Source organism: Theropithecus gelada, chromosome 10 (assembly GCF_003255815.1).
Source record: "Theropithecus gelada isolate Dixy chromosome 10, Tgel_1.0, whole genome shotgun sequence".
Lineage (NCBI taxonomy): Eukaryota > Metazoa > Chordata > Mammalia > Primates > Cercopithecidae > Theropithecus > Theropithecus gelada.
Window position 1 is genome coordinate 12,556,731 of NC_037678.1, and position 21,029 is coordinate 12,577,759.

General features: G+C 53.8%; 1 protein-coding gene and 1 pseudogene across 3 annotated transcripts in view; both read right to left on the bottom strand.

Annotated features, from left to right (window-relative positions):
- POLR2F (RNA polymerase II subunit F) overlaps window positions 1-21,029 on the bottom strand; it is a 92,236-nt gene that overhangs the window by 37,193 nt on the left and 34,014 nt on the right. Inside the window, exons 6-8 of one of the 3 annotated variants that reach the window (XR_003121454.1) lie at window positions 20,455-20,627; window positions 19,373-19,586; window positions 17,371-18,399 (exon numbers count right to left, since the gene is read on the bottom strand). The exons of the other annotated variants lie outside the window; for them this stretch is intronic. The gene's annotated coding sequence lies outside the window, so the exon portion shown is untranslated. Of the gene's footprint in view, window positions 1-17,370; window positions 18,400-19,372; window positions 19,587-20,454; window positions 20,628-21,029 lie in introns of those variants that run through there. 3 annotated transcript variants of the gene reach the window in all.
- LOC112632841 lies at window positions 18,329-19,631 on the bottom strand (annotated as a pseudogene).

Sequence of the window (21,029 nt, forward strand, 5' to 3'; positions counted from 1 at the left end):
CACTACATCTGGCCCGAGGTTTTTTAAAACCAATTATTTGCGGACCAATACTTCTGTAACATACCATAAAAAAGAATTATTAAAATGAATCACGGCCGGGCGCGGTGGCTCAAGCCTGTAATCCCAGCACTTTGGGAGGCCGAGACGGGTGGATCACGAGGTCAGGAGATCGAGACCATCCTGGCGAACATGGTGAAACCCCGTCTCTACTAAAAATACAAAAAACTAGCCGGGCGTGGTGGCGGGCGCCTGTAGTCCCAGCTACTCGGAGGCTGAGGCAGGAGAATGGCGTGAACCTGGGAGGCGGAGCTTGCAGTGAGCCGAGATCGCGCCACTGCACTCCAGCCTGGGTGACACAGCGCGAGACTCCGTCTCAAAAAAAAAAAAAAAAAAAAAAAAAAAAAATGAATCACACTCTTGGAAATTGCAGCCATGTCAAATTGTTACAGGAGTTTCTAGACTATAATTGTCTGAGTTCTGTACTAATCTCTGACCTTGCTGAGGACCAGTGACCAACAGCACAAGGGGGTCCCACTCTGCAGACCTCGCTCAGAGGGCACTGCTCTGGGTCTTGTCATTTGAGGTGATTACATCGCCCCTCCATTCCCATTTTGCCTGACAACCCCTCACCCTGCCTCCTGCACACCTAGTTGATCACCAACTTCCTTCCATCCTAATGTTTTGCTGGGGGAGCTCTCCTCTCTGGCGTCCAGGCCAGTACCGGCTCTCCTGCTATCAGTCTTTCCTCCACCTGGCCAGGATGAGCTGCCTAAAGGTCTATAGGGTTCCATCACCCCTGAGCTGAAATTCTTTGTGGTTCCCCATTAGGACTCCAAACTCTTTTTTTTTTTTTGAGACGGAGTCTTGCTGTGTCACCCAGGCTGGAGTGCAGTGGTGCGATCTCAGCTCACTGCAAGCTCTGCCTCCTGGGTTCATGCCATTCTCCTGCCTCAGCCTCCCGAGTAGCTGGGACTATAGGCGACTGCCACCACACCCTAATTTTTTTGTACTTTTTAGTGGAGACGTGGTTTCACCGTGTTAGCCAGAATGGTCTCGATCTCCTGACCTTGTGATGCACCCGCCTCAGCCTCCCAAAGTGCTGGGATTACAGGTGTGAGCCACCGCACCTGGCCAACTCCAAACTCTTAAACCTGGTATTCAAGGTGGTTCACATGCTGTAATCCCAGCCCTTTGGGAAGGTGAGGTGGGCAGATCACTTGAGGCCAGGAATTTGACATCAGCCTGGCGAATATGGTGAAACCCTGACTCTACTAAAACAAAACAAAACTTGGCCGGGCATGGTGGCACACACCTATAGTCCCAGCTACTCAGGAGGCTGGAGTGAAGGACGTTGGAAATAGGTGGTAATAACACCCCTACCACTTCCTGAGTGCTCACTGTGGGCCAGGTGCTTTCTACCTATAAGACATGCATATCCACTCACCGAGTTCTCATAACTGCCAGTATGGAGCAAGAGATGGCAGGCAGACCTGATTTAACTGGAATCTGCAGAATCTATACATGCCCTGCAGTTAAAAACCAATGGCACCTGGCCTTTCTTCTTGTTTTTCTATATTTTCTAATTTGTCTACAACAAATATCCATCACATGGTTTTGTTTTGTTTTGTTTTGTTTTCTGAGATGGAGTTTCGCTCTTTTTGCCCAGGCTGGAGTGCAATGGCCCAATTTTGGCTCACTACAACCTCTACCTCCCAGGTTCAAGTGATTATCCTGCCTCAGCCTCCCAAGTAGCTGGGATTACAGGCGTGCTAATTTTGTATTTTTAGTAGAGACGGGGTTTCACCATGTTGGCCAGACTGGTGTCGAGCTCCTGGCCTCAAGTGATCTGCCCAACTTGGCCTCCCAAAGTGTTAGGATTACAGGCGTGAGCCACTGCGCCTGGCCTGTGACATGGTTTTTGACACTGGTTTTTATTTATTTATTGTTTCCTTTACAGAGGTAATCAAGTTAGCCATTGGTTTTTAACTGCAGGGCATGTATGGATTCTGCAGATTCCAGTTAATCACGCCTGCCTGCCATCTCTTGCTCCATTCTGGCAGTCATGAGAACTCAGTGAGTAGATATGCATGTCTTATAGGTAGAAAGCAGCTGGCCCACAGTAAGCACTCAGGAAGTGGCAGGGGTGTTATTACCACCTATTTCCGACTTCCTTCACTCCAACCACTGCCTGACTTGTTCTCAAATCTCTCCTCTTCTTCCCTCCCTACCTAGGACCCATCCTAATATGGGTTCTCATCATTTTTCACCAGGATTAATGCTCCAGCCTCTGGCCAGGTGTGGTGGCTTATGCCATCAGGAGCTCAGGAAGGTGGGAGGGTCACTTGAGGCCAGGAGTTCAAGACCAGTCTGAGCAATATAGTGAGACTCCCGCAACTCTACAAAAAATAAAAATAAAAATTAGCCAAACACAGAGATGCATGCCTGTAGTCCAAGTTACTCTCTGGAGACTGAGGCAGCAGGATTTTTTTTAGCTGAGGAGCTATGTCAGCTACGTCGAGCTATGTCACGCCACTGCACTCCAGCCTGGGCAACACAGCGACACCCCATCTCAAAAAAAAAAAAATTAGTCTCCTAATCTCCTAATGGGTCTCTGGCCTCCAGTCTCCAGCACCTCCCTCCCCTAGCAACCATGCAGCTGCCACAATGCTTTAAGAGTGAACTTGGGGAAAAAAAGGCTGACTGTTCCGGGAACAGTGGCTCACGCCTATAATCCCAGCACTTTGGGAAGCTGAGGCAGGTGAATCACCTGAGGTCAGGAGTTCGAGACCAGCCTGGCCAATACGATGAAACCCCATCTCTAATAAAAATATAAAAATTAGCTGGGCATGGTGGTATGCACTAGTAATCCCAGCTATTCGGGAGACTGAGGTGTGAGAATCACTTGAACCTGAGAGGCGAAGGTTGCAGTGAGCCAAGATCACAACACTGCACTCCAGCCTGGGTGACAGAGTGAGACTCCATCTCAAAAAAAAAAAAAAAAATTGGCTGACTGTGTCACCATCGCCCTCCTCACCCTCCTTCTTAAAATATCTCCCAGCAGGGTACAGTGGCTCATTCCTGTAATCCCAGCACTTTGGGAGGCCGAGGTGGGCGGATAACTTGAGGTCAGGAGTTCAATACCAGCCTGGCCAACATGGTGAAACCCCATCTTTACTGAAAAGACAAAAGTTAGCGAGGTGTGGTGGTGCGCGCCTATAATTCCAGCTATTCAGGAGGCTGAGGCAGAAGAATTGCTTGAACCTGGGAGGCAGAGGTTGCGGTAAGCCGAGATCGTGCCACTGCACTCCAGCTTGGGCAACAGAGCCAGACTCTGTCTCACTCATGGTTCCTGATTGACCTTAGGATAAAGTCCAAGCCTGGTACATAAGCCTCTACCAAACTTTCTACAGTCACCCTAACCCCTCCCCTGTTCTCCACATCCTAATTCCAAAGTATCTTGCATGCCAAGTATCTCACCTTTCTCTCTAACTCTCCATGTGCGTTCCTTTCTCTGAACCTTTGCTCACACATCTCCCTTTACCTCAAGACTCAAAAGTCACCACCAGGCCATTTTTCCCTCTATTCAATCCCTTCTCTCTCTGTAAGGTTGCACCCAAACATCACCTCCACCAGGAAGCCCTTCTCAGTTGCCCCCAGACACAGCTCCCTTTGCTGAGCAACCCCAGCCCCATGGCCCCAGCCAACATGGCAAAACCCGGTCTCTACTAGAAATACAAAAATTAGCCGGGCATGGTGGCAGGTGCCTGTGATTGCAGCTACTCAGGAGGCTGAGGTGGGAGAATTGCTTGAGGCCGGGAGGCGGTGGCTGCAGTGCCCTGGACACTTCATAAGACTCTTTTGGGTCCCACTGACCCCACATTGCATCAGGCATGTTGAAATGTACCCACATCGCATGCTACATAGAACTGGTTGGCTATAAACAAGTTTTAAAGGGTCTTTTTCATTTTCCATTTAAAATTTTGAGTAATTTCTATTTTGCTATTTTTGCATACTTTGGAACTGGAGTTTTCTTCTTTAGTTCTTAAGCATTTTTGTAGCCCAATAAAAAGTCTGTAAGTGATATGCTTTGTCCAAGTTTGGGGGGAAAAATAAATTTTAAAAAAAGGTCGGGTGTGGTGGCTCACGCATCTAATCCTAGCACTTTGAGAGGCTGAGACGGGCGGATCACCCGAGGTCAGGAGTTCGGGACCAGCCTGGCCAACATAGCGAAACCCAGTCTCTACTAAAAATACAAAAATTAGCCGGTCATGGTGGCAGGTGCCTGTAGTCCCAGCTACTCAGGAGGCTGAGGTGGGAGAATTGCTTGAGCCCAGGAGGCAGAGGTTGCAGTGAGCCAAGATTACGCTACTGCACTCCAGTCTGGGCAACAGAGTGAGATTCCACCAAAAAAAACAAAAAACAAAAAACAAACAAACAAAAAAAACACTTGGCCAGGCGAGGTGGCTCACACCTGTAATCCCAGCACTTGGAGAGGCCTAAGCGGGCAGATCACTTGAGGTCAGGAGTTGGAGACCAGCCTGGCCAACATGGCGAAAACCCATCTCTACTAAAAATACAAAAACTAGTCAGGCATGGTGGTACATGCCTGTAATCCCAGCTACTCAGGAGGCTGAGGCAGAAGAATCGCTTGAACCTGGGAGGCAGAGGTTGCAGTGAGTGGAGATTACGCCACAGCACTCCACCTGGGCAACAAAGTGAGACTCCACCCCAAAAAAACCACAAAGCAACTCTATAATCCCGGAGCCTCCAATGTCAAGGGTTCACTGTCTCCATCCCAGCGCTCATCCCCAAAATGAGTAAATTCACAAATTCCCCTAAAAATCTATCTTTAGTCTCTCTGAATCTAATATGATGCAACTCACATTATTTATGTATCTGTCAACTGTGTCTCTATAAGATACTTCTGTAATGTTTATCTGTTCTTTCTAAAGATCTCTGTTCACAACACACTGGGTGTCCAGGAGGCATGGTTGAGAGCCTGTCAGGACCCATGTGTTACCATTCTTGAGCCTTGCAACAAACAACTCATGAATAAATCCTATTATCCCTGTGTTACAGATAAGGAAACTGAGCCTCAGAGAGGGGAACTAGCTTGCAAGTAAGAGGCCACAGGGCAAAGAAGGGCTCTCAGGAGTGTTGACTCCATTCCTTCTCTAACCTCTCTCAACCCCTTCTCTCAGTGGCGCTGCACCCATGCCAGCCGCCACTCGTCACTTGCTCCTTTTCCTCCCCTCTGCTTCCAGGCAAGACGCAGATGTCATCTCCATTCATACCCTTAATCTTGCCTCAACGTCATCACCCCATTCCATCCCATAAACACTTCCTGAGTTCCTACTATGTGCCAAGCACTGTACTGAGAACTAGAATGAAAATAATGAATGCCGAGGTCACCAAACTATGAGCCCAAGGGCAGGGATGGAGCCCACAGCGGAGTTGGTGGGTCCTCGTCAGCCCCTGTTGAGTGCCTGTGGTCTCCGTATGTTCCCAAAGGAAGCTAGTTTCACTTTGAGCATGTTGAAGAATTTTATTTCAAACACCCTACACCTCCAAAGCCAGGCAGGGAGCCCTGGGCTGCCCCCTCCTCAATGGTGTTGGCTTATTCCTCTGCGGGGGGGGGGGTGGCCTGTGTCCAGCAGCCCCTGGACTGGTGGCACCAACCACCCTAGTGTCCTGCACAGACTGCAGACAAACACAGGGTCAGCACCATCTCGTGGGGCCCAAAGCCATCCTCCTAATAACCCCCCATATTTGGAAAGCACTTTAGTTTGCAAAAGGCTCCACCTTCTTTCTCCATGTGTCCTCTCCCCACCCCAGCTATGAGTAAGGAATTTTCCCAGCCCACTTGGCCCCTAGCATCCAAGTTTGGGCAATAACCCAGGAGTCCAGACTCCCAGTCCAATGTAGAAGGGCCTGCCAGCTCTGTTTACTCCACAGTGCCCCAGAAAGGCCCTCTCTTTTCTAGACCTCAGCTCCCTGTCAGTATAAGAAGAAGATCCAGCTGGACAACCGCTAAGCTCCCTTCAGGCTTCAACATGCCAGTCTACCGTGGGGGGCGCAGGTGGCCAACCCCCAGGGGAGGAACTGAGGCCCGTGGCTGCACACACTGTGCCTGCACCATGCCGTCAGGGGAGGCATCGTGTTCCGGCAGGACCAGCAGGATGAGTCACCAGATATGGAAATGACGCTGGCACACAGGAGGTCTGGGGGGCCTGGAAGCTCACCCTCGCCAAAACCACAGCTGAGGAGGAACAGCGCTGGGATCCCTACGATTCACCGAGCGGGCACAGGCTGCCAGGTGCAGATCCAGGCAGTCAAATGGTGTGCACGGTGTGCCTTCCAGCCCAACAGCAGTGGAGGCTGCCCAGTCCTCCAATAACAATAATCATCATAATAAAAATAACAACACACAGTGGTTGGCTATTGTGTCGGGCACTTGACACCTGTTACCTTCTCTCACTTCTGAACCTGCCAGTTATGATATGACCCATTTTCAAGAGGAAACCCCGGGGCTCAGAGAGACAAAGGAGCTCTGCCCAGGTCACAGAGCCAGGGAGAGGGGTACCCTGCTCTGACTGCCCCAAAGCCCTCATCCTCTGCACCCCACTGCCTCTGCATCCCACAGAGTCTAGGCTCATTTCAGCTCGGTGGCCAGGCTGAGATCCTGGGGAGGGGAAGGGGTGTCAGGGCACCCAGAGGCAAATGACCTGGAAGGATTCTGACTCAGCCCCACAACTGGAGCAGGCGGGCGCCATGCCCTCCTAGGCCTCCTGGAGCCCCGCCAAGGCCTTTCTTAGGCTGTGACATTCAGATGTCGGGAGGCCTGCTGGTCCTCACCCACAGGCCAGGCTGAGGCTGCCACAGGGGCCTGAGCAGATGAGGAAGGCTGAGCCCCCTGTGATGGCTGACAAGCTCCAGCGTCCCAACACACAGGCAGCCAAAGATGCCTGCAGCCACCTGGTAGGAATGTGTCTGAACTGGGCCTGGAGCCAGGCAAGTGGGGCTCCTGGATCCTGAGACAACTCAGGACCCCAGGCTGGCACTCCACAGTACCATCCCCAGGGCAGTTCCCACAAGGAGCACCTGGATCTCTCAGCAAAGATGGGAGCAGACTGCGAGAGCCCAGGAACTCAGGGCCAGCTGTCCAACAGGCCCACCTCGGGGTGGAGGGTACGGCCGTCTGGGAATGAAGACAGAAGTGGGAGGCCCTGGGTTAGGGAATGACAGGAGGGGGTCTTCATCTTGTGTAGGGGCGGGGGCGCATCTGTGGTGAAAAGCAGGACCCATCTTGGGGCAGCGGGCCCACCTACCAGGGTGGGCTCCTGTACCAGCCAGACCCTAATGCCCTGCCTTTGACATCTCCGTCTCAGCCCCCACCACACCTCTCCTCTCCTCTCTCTCTCTCTCCCTCTCACATTCCTCTGGGAGTCGATCAGTGCTTGAGTGACACCCCAGATGACTCTTTGCTATTAATTCCCACACACAGAATGGGCCCCTTGTTCTCTTCTCCCAGAGGAATGGCCGTGGCCAAAGCCATCCCAAGAGTCCCTGACTTAACCCTTCTCCTGGCCAGTCCTCTGCACGTCCCACACCCAGGGCCACAGGGCCAGCAGTGGGGAGGGTGCAGAGAGGGAGTCTGGAAGGAATAGGGGCTCCTTCCAGCCCAGAGCCCCTGGAATAAAGTCTCCAGGGTGGGACAGCAGGACCACCCCAACCTGCCCAGGGAGCCTAACAGCAACTCTTCACCTGAGGTTCTCGCCAGGCCCTGGAGGCCAGAAGGCCTGTCCAGATGTAAGTGCGAGGCCCAGAGTCCACAGCCTCCCCAGGGCCAGTATGATGTCTCCGGACCCCAGGGAGGTCCCTTCAAGTGGCAGGTGGGAGGCTCAGACCCTCAGCCCAGCCCTGGCCTTGAGGGGGTTAACACGGACTGGAGGCAGGACACCACCTGTCAGGGCAGGTCTCTGAGGAGAGATGAGGCGGCCATGGCCTCTTTTGATCACAGGAGAAATTGCTCTGTTGAGTAAAAGCCCAGCCTCCCCTCATTCCCTGCCCCACCCCACCCCCAATCGCACCAGAGGCGGGAAGGAAAGGCTAACTTAGACAATGAGAGAGAGGGAAAAGTTTGTGAGGAGAAACTGAGGCCCCGGGAGGGGGAGAACATGCCCCTCCATTTCCACTTCTCACCCTCTCCCTGCCTCTTCCCCAATTCTGCAAGCCATCTTGGCTCTCTGGGTGCTGGAAAGCTCTCACCGGAAGGGGACACAAACACCTGCTCTTCCGTCAATCTGGGCAACCTTGGCTCTCGTGCCAGGAGATGGCACAAATCCTGCAGTCCATGACTCAGTGAGGGTCGTGTCCCAGGGAGGCTCGGACGCATCCTCACCTCCTGCCTATACCCCCTCGACAGACAGTGAGCTGTGGGCTCACAGGAGGTGAGGTCCCCAGGACAGCCAGAGAAAGGGCCCCAAGGCAGTGTCAGGGAAGCTGGAAATGGGAAGAGGGAGATGCGGAGCCGGGCACAGGCACGAGGGAGGGGCAGGGTGACCCAGGGTGTGCAGGGGACAGAGCCAGGTGGCCTGGGGAAGGTGGGCTGGAGCCAGGTGGGGAAGACTGCGGGCTGCCACGGTTTCCACAAGCCTTGGTTTCTCTAACTTGTCAGCTTTCCCCACCTCTGTCATTTTCCAGGGTCCTCCCCACATTTACAGAGGCAGGGAAGATGAGAGGTGGCACAGGGCAGAGACAGAGAAATTTATGGAGGGAGGGAGGGAGAGAGAGAACGTATCAGGGAGAGAAAAACAGGGAGAGACAGAGACAGGGCTGGAGAGAGACAGGGAACCAGGGCAGGAGGGCCAGGACAGGAAGGACACCAAGAGGCAGGAGCAACCAACTGTGGGATGTGGGGTCAAAATTAAAAAGCTTCCCAGAGAGAGGAGGCTGGGGACAGAAAGAGGAGAAGGAGGGAGCAATGGACAGAGAAAGAAACAAGACGGAGGCCGAAGTGGAAAAGAAGGGAGAAAGGTCAGGGGGAAGAGGCCTTCAGAAGAGGGGATGGAGGGGAGACTCTGGCTGGGAAGCTCAGGGCCCTCCCAGGCCCCTCTGTATTTGTTCCTGGCAGATCCACAGTGCACACCCTCCCCAGGCAGCACCCTGCTCCCCACGGCCTGCCACCTGTGTCCCAGCTGGCACCCCAGAGGATGCAGCCAGCCACTGCCATCCTTGCCTTCCAGAGCAGGACACAGGAGTGGGGTGGCCTGCCCTAGGGGTGGGAGTTTTGAGGCTGGGGAGGGGCCCTTAGAGCATCTACGGCAGTAGTGCCTCCACCAGGTGCATCATAATAGCAGCGAAGATTTAAAAATACAGATGTCCCACCCAAATCTACCACTCAGAATGGGGCCTGGGAATTAGTCTTTTAAAACTCCTCAAAGGGCTTGTGATCTTTGGCCCTAGGTTTGGACCACATTGGCGGATGAGAAGAACAACAGTGGCCAGAGAGGGGCTGTGCCCCACCCGAGGTCACACAGCAATTCTCGACAGAGAATTTCAGTGAGGTCTCCCAGGTCCTGCCCAGTGCTCTTCCTCCTGTCGAGTGACACTGCAGCTAGGTCTGCACAGGATTGGGCACACAGGAAGGGCATAAGTGGGCAGTGCCCTCTCCCTCTTGCTCCATCCCTCCTGCCTCAAGGCCCCAGCCAAGCTCTCCAGGGACTGCCAGGGCAGTCCCCAATTTGAGGCCAGAAACCAAATGAGGGAGAGGAAGGGATTTGCCCAGAACGGGATTTCTGTCCCCCATCACCCCGCCCTTGTCCCCCTAGTGCCAAGGCCTGGGGCTGCGAGCTCTCTCGCCAGAGATGGGGGCGGAGGGTGGGGCAAAAGGGAGGAGGGGAAGACCCGGGTGCTTCCTGTCCCCCCCTCTTTCCCTGTCTCCCTGGGCTCAGGGCTGGGTCCCCTGGGGCAGTGGTGTCTGAAGCTGACAGATCTGCCCTGTCCTTCCTGCCTGTTGGGGGAAGGGGTGGAGCTGGCTCAGATCCCCCATGCCCTCCTCCTCTTCCCTAGGTCCTCAGGGGCTTGACTGCCCATTAAACCAGCCTGGTCCCCCAGGGTGTCCCTGCTCCAGAAGAAGGAAGAGCACTGGACTTGGAGTCACGACCACCTCCATCAGTGAGAGGCCCTGGACAGCTTCATCTAACCCTCAGCGTCCTCCTCGCTCTTTTTTTTTTTTTTTTTTTTTTTTTTGAGACAGTCTCACTCCTGTTGCCCAGGATAGAGTGCAGTGGCACCATCAAGACTCACTTCCCCGACTCAACTTCCCAGGCTCAGGTGATTCTCTCACTCAGCCTCCCGAGTAGCTGGGACTACAGGCACACACCACCACACCCAGCTAATTTTTTTTTTTTTTTAATTTTTAGTAGAGATGGGATTTTGCCATGATAACAAGGTAAAGATGGGGTTGCCCAGGCTGGTCTTCAACTCCTGGGATCAAGCAATCCAAGTGCTGGGATTACAGGTGTGAGCCACTGTGCCTGGCCTCTCCCGGCTTTTTACCCCCCATTCTGTCCTCACCATTCATTCATTCATTCGGACACTCAGTTGATCACTGAGGACTTACGGAAGCTGCCCTCATGAAGATCCCCCAGGAGGAGGCTGCAGGGAGGGATGTGAGAGGACTCCCTCCGCAGTGCTAAGGGAATGACAGACCCAGCAGACAGGCCCACCGAGCTCTCTCTGATCACTGAGGTTCAGCAAGCACTTATTGAGCATCTGCTGTGTGCTCACATGTCCAACCCCGAGCACTTGGGGGACAAAACATGGGAAACAAAAGCAAATGTGGGCCTGTCTCAGTAGAGCCCTAAAGCTCCTGATAGCAAATCTGATAGATGTCAGAGGCCAACTCCCTCCAGGCACTGGTGGAGAATGTACCAGAGAGGGTGGCTGGCTTCCCCAAGATCACACAGCAGGAGTTGGGACCTTGGCAGTCGGGAGCAGCTCCTCCCACTGCACCTGCCAAAGCAGAGTCACTGAGATTTCAACTCTTGGTTCTCAGCCCTAAACTCTCTGATTTCTCAATTTGCCACCTGGTAGAGAGGTGAGGCAAATATAAAACACCTGTGCAGGTAACACACACCTGTAATCCCAGCACTTTGGGAGGCCAAGGTGGGAGGATAGCTTGAGCTTAGGAGTTCAATAAGACCAGCTTGGGCAACATGGGGAAACCCTGTCTCTACAAAATTGGCCAGGCGCGGTGGCTCATGCCTGTAATCCCAGCACTTTGGAAGGCTGAGGAGGGCGGATCACGAGGTCAGGAGATCGAGACCACGGTGAAACCCCGTCTCTACTAAAAACACAAAAAATTAGCCGGGCGTGGTGGTGGGCACCTGTAGTCCCAGCTACTCAGGAGGCTGAGGCAGGAAAATGCCGCGAACCAGGAGGCGGAGCTTGCAGTGAGCTGAGATCACGCCACTGCACTCCAGCCTGGGAGACAGAGGGAGACTCCGTCTCAAAAAAAAAAATTAGCCAGGCACAGTGACTGGCACCTGTAGAACCAGCTACTTGGAAGGCTGAGGTGGGGGATCGATTAAGCCCAGGAAGTAGAAGCTGCAGTGAGCCATGATGGCACCCCTGCACTCCATCCTGGGCCACAGAGTGAGACCCTATCTCAAAAACAACACAAAACAAAACAACACCTGTGCACAGTGAAGCACACACAGCTGAAGGTGAGCTGGGGTGGGTGTGTGTGAGACCCTCAGCCTGGCAGCCTGGCAGATATTACACTTCCTGTGTGAACTGAAGCCCCTGACACGTGAACACACCCCAGGGCTGTGCCTGAGTCCCTGTCATGACCTCAGTAAGCTCAACTCTGTGCCCTAGACAGGGAAGAGGTTTTCCTGGGCTTGATTATACCCAAGACATAAGCCATCCCACCTGGAAAATGCAGGGCATTAACTGGCAGTTGAAACGACTGAAAGAGGCAACTACTAGGTCTTGTTTTTGTCAAAGGTGCTAGGCTGAGCACTTGCCATTCCTTACTTCTTTTCATCCTTGTGACACTGCAAGTATCGTGATTCTCATTTTACAGACAGGAGATTGAGGCATGGGAAGGTTACTTAACTTATCCCAATCTCACTGGTAAGTGGGGCAAGGGCCAGCCTTGAACTCTGGTCTCTGGCTCCCGAGCTCAGCTCATCATCACTCGGTTCCCATTTTCATTAACAAGTGACATCAGCGAAGAATAAGGAAACCTTATGTCGGCAAGGAGGATCCTCCAAGGTCAGACAAACGCTGAATTCTGACTGGATCACCCCATTTTTACCTTTAAGGGACAGCAGTGAACTGGGTGAGAGCAGGAAGATGGGCGGGCTGAGCTCCCTTCCTGCCCAGCCCTGGTCTGGGGCAATGGCCTGGATCACAGAGGAAAATGACAAGGAATTTGGAATGAGAAGATTCAGTTCGGTTGTCACTTCCTAAGCTGGGCAACTTTGACAAGCCCCTTCCCCCAAGCTGCCAGCTGCCTGCCAGTGGTGAAAGGACAAAGGTCTCATCAGCCATGCGCAGCCCACCCTGCTCAGACCATGTTTAAAGACAGCTCTTTTCCGCTCCAGGGACAACACCAATGGACCCATCGGTCCCCTCTGCCCCCTCTCTTCCTTCCCTCCACCTTCACCACTCTCTTAATCCTCATACATGTCTGCACCATGTTGTCTAGTGTCTAGACATGTATGAATGAACAAGCTCCCTAAAGACAAGGGGCACACTCACCCCTCTTTACCCCACAGACAGCAGGAGCTTGCCTAGGGTAGGTCCCCAGGAACCCTGGGGATAAAACGTCACAGCAGACATGTCTAATTCCATGACTAAACAGTCATGTGAGCTTGGTCACTTGCTTCCCCTTCTGCTTTGGTTCGATGGATGGCCATCGGCCCTGGCTCTGCAGCCTCCGTGGTGACTGGGAGCAGATGGGGAACATCTGAGGGCAGCATTTTGACAGGATAAGAAGCAATAACTAATATAAAAATTAGCTGGGGAGCCGGGCGCGGTGGCTCATGCATGTAATCCCAGCATTTTGGGAGGCCGAGGCAGGTGGATCACCTGAGGTCACGAGTTTGAGACCAACTTGGGCAACACGGTGAAACCCCATCTGTCTCTACTAAAAATATAAAAATTAGCAAAGTGTGGCCGGGCGCAGTGGCTCAAGCCTGTAATCCCAGCACTTTGGGAGGCCGAGACGGGTGGATCACAAGGTCAGGAGATCGAGACCATCCTGGCTAACCCGGTGAAACCCCGTCTCTACTAAAAAAATACAAAAAACTAGCCGGGTGAGGTGGCGGGCGCCTGTAGTCCCAGCTACTCGGGAGGCTGAGGCAGGAGAATGGCCTAAAAACTCGGGAGGCGGAGCTTGTAGTGAGCTGAGATCCGGCCACTGCACTCCAACCTGGGCGACAGAGCGAGACTCCGTCTCAAAAAAAAAAAAAAAAAATAGCAAAGTGTGGTGGGGTGCACTTGTAATCCCAGCTACTTGGGAGGCTGAGGCTGGAGAATTGCTTGAACCTGGGAGGCAAAGGTTGCAGTAAGCTGAGATCACATCACTGCACTCAAGTCTAGGCAACACAGTGAAAGAGTGAGACTGTCTCAAAAAAAAAAAAAAAAAAAAAAAAAAAGCAGCAATGACTACTCTAAAACCCAAGGTCAACCAACAGCCACCTTGGCGGCAGATCCCCAAGCTGCTGGTAACAATAGCCACCATTTACTGGGTTCTGTCATGCGCCAGACCCTGTCTTAAGTGTTTACATACATTATCTGCTTTAATCCTCACCACAACCTGGAAGGAAGCTGAGACTCAGAGACCTTCATTCATTTGCCAAGGACACACAGCTAACAAATGGAGGTGTCAGGATTCAAACCTGGGGCTAGAGCCAGGCATGGCGGCACACACCTGTAGTCCCAGCTATTCAGGAGGCTGAGGAGGAAGGATCACTTGAGCCCAAGAGTTTGAGACCCCATCTCTAACAATGTTTTTTAAACCTGGAGTGTCTGACTCAGGAGCGTGTGCTCATTCCTTCCCCGCGTGCTGCCTGCACACATTCTCTTCCATGCAAGCCCTTCCTCTGCTGACATCACTCCTATGTAACAGGCACCACGGAGGAGGCGGGAAAGACCCAGCCCTCAAGTCCACACCCCAGCAGGGACAATTCAGGACAATGAGAACTCTGAAGGCATGGAAACACAGGGAACTGGGGGTCAGTGCCATATTCTATTCAGCTGCTTCCCTGGCCTGACACTGAGTAGTCACCTGGTACATGTCAAACAGGTCTGAACAGAGTTAGAAACCAAGGCAAGGTGACCCCAAAGTAAGGAACATGCACATGTCACTCAGAGGCCATGGTGCCTCCACATCCACCTTAGGCAACTATGTCCTCTCCAGAACAGGGTGAAACTGGTTTCCATCAAAAACTCTACAAGATGTTAATAGGTGGTAAAAAATAATAGAATAATAAATTGAAGATTCATATTAAATATTTTAAACAAAGAGCAGTTTTTAACTGCAGAATTCAGAACTTTTAGCATGCTTAGAGGCAATGCATCTCTTTACTTAAACACTTTTTAAATTAAAAAAAAATAATGGTGGCCAGGTGCGGTGGCTCACATCTGTAATCCCAGCACTTTGGGAGGCCAAGGCAGGCAAATCACTTGAGGTCAGGAGTTCAAGACTAGCCTGGCCAACATGGTGAAACCCCGTCTAATAAAAAGACAAAAAATTAGCTGGGTGTGGTGGTATGCGCCAGTAGTCCCAACTACTTGGGAGGCTAAGGGAGGAGAATCACTTTAGCACGGGAGGTGGATGTGGCAGTGAGCCGAGATCATGCCACTGCACTCCAGCCTGGCCAACAGAGTCAGTCTCAGTCTCAAATAATGTTGATAATAATAATAATGGAGACTGGGGTCTCACTATGCTGTCCAGGCTGGTCTTGAGCTCCTGGGCTCAAGCAATCCTCCTACCTTGGCCTCCCAAAGTACTGGGATTACAGGTGTGAACCACCACTTCCCGCCCTTGCATTTCTAAAAAGAGGAAGCAGAAAGCAGTGTTTCCCAAATGTCTTTCAAGAGATGCCTACCAGTGTCCTGAGGAACACCAAGGGTCTGAGGCATCACCTTGCAAACACTGGATCAGGCATGGGCCTCTTGTTTTGAAACACAATTCGTGGGTTATCAAATATGGAAACATTCTCAGAGATCAGCTAGCCTGCCACTCGTTTTATAGATGGGGAAACTGAGGCCCAGAGAGGGAAGAAGGTTGCCAAGGCAACACAGGGCCTCTACAGCCATTGGGTCTTGACCCCAGCCCTTGGGGTCCAGAGGCCCAGCTCCAGCTGCCTGTTTCGCTGGGCCAGGTTCCAGGTTTCTATGTAGGTCTCTCCTATCAAACCCTCAACTCCTCAAAGCCAAGGTCTGGTCCTTCTCACCTCCCAGCCCCAACTCCTGGCCCAGTACCTTGCACAGAGGATACATTCACAGAAATTCCCAGCAGCTGGAAAGGCTCAGGGTAGACGCCAGGAAGGGCTTTCCAGCAGCTGCGTACAGATGGCAGGAACGGGCAGTGAACTTCTCTGAAGGCTTCTCAGAAGAGGGCAGAGGCCGGGCTGCCAGAGGCAGTGCAGGGCACTGGCTCCAGCTTCCTGGTTTCCAGAAAGGGTGGAGTTGGGAGTGAAGGAAGATTCCAACCCCAAGAGCTGCCTTCCTGGCCTGGGTCTGAGACCCTCAGCTTGCACCAGAAACAGGGAGGGGCGAGATCCCCTGTTGGGACAAGCCATGGAATGCCATCCTCCTCCCCCAGAGTTCAGGCCCTTTGCCTCCAGGAAGCCACTCCTGCCCACTCCAGCCTCCCTGATCTTTTCCTCCTTGGAACTCTGACAGCAACTCAGCTCAGGGAAGGTGAGCTGAGGCTGAGCATGGCCTCAGGGGCTCCCAATAGGAAGTGGAGACTGGCCCGTCCTCTAGGCCATGCAGTACGGAGGCAAAGCACATCTGAAGGTGTCTACTCCTCTGAGGGAAAGTCATAGAGAAAATAATTCCAACCAAGGTGCCCAAGGTGTGTCCCAGAAGTGGACCTCTCAGTGGGGCTGCAGCAGTGCCTAGATTGCCAGGAGGCAGCGGGAGAACAGTGCTCCAGGGGAAGGCAGAGCAGGCCCAAAGGCCCAGGCAAGGAAAGGAGGTAGGAGCAGGAATACTGCAGCTTCACTTGCAGCCTAGGGGCAGTAAAGCAGAGTGATCAGAGGTTGGGCTGGGACCAACCACAGGTCCCAGTCCACATCCTACCATCATTTGCTGGGCAAGCTCAGGCCCGTCGCTGAATCAATTTGTGCCTCAGTTTCCTTCCTAAAATGAGAATAATAGCATCTACTCATAGGGTTGTTGGGAGGATGAAGTCCGATGACAGGAGCCCTCAGAGCTGAGCCAGCACCTGGGGAGGCCCTAGAGTGTCGCCTTCGCTGTTAAAGGGCATGGCACAGGAGGCCCACCCATGACAGAGGAGCTTGTCATCCCAAGCAGGAGTGCCACCTGGTCTGACATTAGGATTTAAAAGGCAAATTATAAACTCCTGACGGTGAGGCCGCGGTGGCTGCTCGGTAAATACTTGTGCACTTGACCTGAGGTGAGCATGCTCCACACCTCCCAGTGCTGGCCTAATAGCTAAATGATTTCCTCTGACTCACATTTATTGAGCAGTCACAGTCACTATGCTAGGTAGGGGTGTGTGTGTGTGTGTGTATTCTTATTCAATTCTCTCATCACTTGGGGATATCACAGGTGCATAAGATTATCAGCATTGTACATATGCAAAAGCCTAGTCCAGAGAGGTTAATAGCATGATTTGCCTAAGGCCCCTTGGGTATTAGTGGCAGGATTTCTTGACTTCGAGTCACTTTCCGCTGCACCCCAGACTGAGGATGACACAGCCTTATCCAAAGGTGGAGGTGGCCTAGAAATTGCTCAGGGGAACTCCCACAGCCACCCCAGTGCACCCAGACTCGGCTGAAGACCCACAGGGCGGCTTCTGTCTGTCACTATGCTGCCCTCGACCACTAACCTGTGCCCATCGGCCCTCCACCTTCCCAGTGCATAGTTCCTCCCCTGCCACACCCTGAAGCTCTCTGGATACCCCAGTATAACCTGCCTGGCTGGTGGGTCCAGTACCCAAGCCCGCTCCTCCATCCCTGGTGATTTTGGTTCAGCATCCAGAGACTCGGTGAAGATTTCCCCGGGAACTTCAAGCCTGCACCTCAGCCTCAGAAATTCAGAATCAACCTGTCTGGGGTGGGATCTGGGCTCCAGTATGTTTTTGTTGTTGTTGTTTGTTTGTTTGAGACAGAGTCTTACTTGTCACCCAAGCTGCAGTGCAGTGGCGCCATCTCGGCTCACTGCAACCTCCACCTCTTGAGTTCAAGTGATTCTCCTGCCTCAGGCTCCCATGTAGCTGGGATTACAGGTGCATGCCACCACGCCCAGTTAATTTTTGTATTTTTAGTAGACATGGGGTTTCACCATGTTGGCCAGGCTGGTCTCGAACTCCTGACCTCAGGTCATCTGCCCGCCTCGGCCTCCCAAAGTGCTGGGATTACAGGAATGAGTCACCATGCCTGGCCCAGTATGTTTTTCTTAATTCCACAAGTGATTCTAAATTCAACAAGAATTAGAGCCAGTCCTAGGCAACTGATTAGAAATGCAGAACCGCAGGCCCCACCCCAACCTGAAGAATCCCAGTGCACTTCCCATGTGAGAAACACTGCCCTACGCCAAACCCCACATCCACAAGCCAGGCCCTGTGAAAGGCCCCCACAGGGCAACTGGAGGTAGGAGGATGCACAGGCCAGATAGAATTAAAGAGTGGATTGCCAGAACCCTCCAGGTCGCATCCACACAGCACTCAGAGGTGCTAAATGCTTTCCCTGTGTTCCTTCATCCCATCTCAGCCCTGTCCTCTGAGAGTCAGGAAGACAGTCTCATGCCTGTGTGGGGAAACTGAGGTGGGGGCAGAGCCTCAACTTGACCAGACCGTCCCTCACTCCTGCATGGCCCCTGGCTCTGCAGCCAGTAGATTTCCTGACCTTCATCTCAGTGTATCCTGCAGGGCAGGCAGAGAGGGAGGGTGACCATTGTCCCATGTGACAGGTGAGGGACCATGGACCCAGGGTGCGGAACACAGGTGGAGCCTTCCATAAAGCAGGCCGGTTCCCTCAGGAAGAGGACTTGGGAGCTGGGGGGTGAAGGGTAACTGCTGACCAGAGGCAGCTCTGCCAGGCAGTGTCATCAGTGGGTTTCATGTTTGACTGACAGATATTTCTTTCCTCTCCTCCTCTCCGGGGCCCATCTTCTGAGTAAATCTAGGACCTGCCTTAACAAAAGCCAGGCCAAGTCCCAGGAAAACTCTGTTGCTCTAGAAAGGCCTCCTTGGGCCATGGAAGGAAGCCTGGATTTCCACCATTACGCTTAGACCACAGGCCCCTCTCTGCTGCGGAATAAACACCCAGAGAGAGGGCAGGTTACAGAGCCCACCAGGCACCACACCTTGCCATGGATGGTGACAAACCCTCACTTCAGGACAGAGAGGTGATGGGGGGTGGGGTAAGGGGGTCAAGGCATCCCTGGGGAAGGGTCAAGAATGAGGGGTAAAGGGACCCCTGCCACCCCCAGCAGGGAAAGGAGCAGAAGGTGACACTGGCCCTCCTGTTGTCCTGCTGGGGCAGAGGCCCAGGTGTCTTCAGCCAGCATCCCTCCCCTCTCCAAGCTCCCTGCTCTTCAGGAATGAGTGTGGGTCCTTCACCCTCCCCTGCTGGAGAACACTGGGTTCCCAGGGTCTGGGATGGGATGGAGGGGATCCCAGTTGCCAGCATGGTGGGCAGGGATGTGTTCGCAGCAGGGGCCCCAACCACACACACAGCACTGGTCATCTGACAGCCCTTCCCACCCCCCTGCAGGCCCACCTGCCTCACCCAACACTGCTCAGCAGAAAGCCCAGCACAGCCCTGAGAGGAAGGCAGTGTCTGTGCAGGGACAAGGGAGACAGAGAGGGAGTGGCCCCTTCTGTCTAGCGTGGCTTCCTGAAGACAGAGCGTGCCCACTGCTACCCCCACCCCCATCCTGGCCCAGCTGGGCCAAGGAGGGCAAAGGAGGAAGCAGGGAGTTAGAGAGGGGGCAGCTGTGGGACCCCACATTCCACCTCCTAACTCTGGGCTCTTTCCCTCCACAACCACCCCTCCTGCCCCAGGGGGGTCTCAGGCCAGTCACAGACACGGCAGAGAGCGGGGAGGCCCTTTCCTCAAAGAGGAGGAACTGAGGGGTGGAAGGATGAGTGGGGACCCACCGGGAAAGAGAGATGCCAGGCAGGCAGGCAGCGGGCGGGCAGCAGCGGGTGTTGGAGGCGACTGCGGGGCAGCCGGGACACGACTGGGTAGATGCTCGTCCCTCGTCCCTCTGTCCATCCAGGGCGGCTCCTCTCCGGGCGGTTCTGAGGCCGAGCGGGCGCTGTTAAAAAGCTTTTTATGTGTGTGTGTGTTAATCACATGATTGCCGTTCACCTGTATTTCGAACAAAGACAGCTCACTGTTTCAAGGCCCCGAACAAGAGTCTGGGCACAGGGAAGAGAAGGGAGGCGGGGGGAGGAGGGTTGGCAGCGCCGGGGGTGGCGTCGAGGAAAACTGGGGGGAGATTGTCCAAGGCCAGCAAGCGAGAGAAAGAGAAAACCCTTATCAAACTCCTAATTCACTGGGCTCCGAGGCCCCAGACACACTGGCCCGATTGTCTGGCTGGTTGTGTGTGTGAGCATGTGTGTGTGTGTGTGTGTGCTCCAGTGTCCGCTCCCCCCACCCCCAACATGCCTCTGCCTCGTGTGACTACCTCATTGTGTCCCATTACCCACCCCCCACATCCCTTTGGCCTTTCCCAAGCATGAGGCCTTGCCTCCCAGACCCCTTGTAGCCCACTCCAACTCCAGACAGGATCCCTTGGGGTGGGCTTGGGGCCTTGCCCAGCTACTGAGGAGCTGAGAACCACACATGGTCACCAATGTGGCCCCGGCTCCATTGCATACCCCACATACACCCCACCTTGGCCTCAACACCTGGGCAGGGCTGCCCTCAGTTAAGAGTACGGCACTGTGACCTTTGGAGGAGAGGCCTAGGAAAGAGAGAGGAAAAGGTGTCACGGGAGGATGGCCAGGAAAGAAAAGGGGAGGGAGGGAGAGGTGGGCAGAGGAGGGAAGAGGCAGGGCAAGTCCCCACCCCTTCTTGGGGTCAGGGAATAGAGGACTTCGTGACAACCAGGACTAGTACTCCCCCACCCTCTCCCAAGACAGGGTGAGCCCAGTGTGGAAGGAGTTGGGTCCCAGGAAGTAGGAACCCAAAATGCCTCCAAGACCTACTGAGAGAGGACCCTACCCTGTCCCACCTTGGCCTCCTGGCAGCTTTAGTCTTGTGTTTCCACCTTGAACCAGACCAGCCCGTGTGTGTGTGCTGGGTGTCTGCAGAGAATAGACCGGGGGTCAAGCTGGGGCTCTACACTTCTCAGAGGGAGCCCTGAGAAGTCCCTCACACTGTACAGGATGGGGCAGAAAGGGCCGCCTGGGAAAAGATGGGAGGCAGGGTGAGGAGCTGGGCATCAGTGCCTGGCACACAGTAGGCACTCAACAGGATTTTGCAGATGAAGCAGCTCGGGCCTGCCACCCTCACAGGCCCGCAGGACCCTCACCACCTTCACATCTCTCCCTAGTTCCCTGCCAAGTGCCCATCCTGCCACCTGAGGCAGACTTTGGGAGTCCCGGTTGGGCCCAGTTTTCTTCCATTCAACAGGTTCTGAGCCTCCATCCTACATCTCTTCCTTCCCCGGCCTAACCTCCCCTTCGCCTCCCGGACTAAGTTCAAGCTAAGCCCCAGCGAGATGGGCCTGGGCAGCAGGGCAGGGAGCTGGGTGGGGGGGCCTGGGCTCCGGGTGGAGGAGCCCTGAGTGTTGGGGATGAAGGAAAG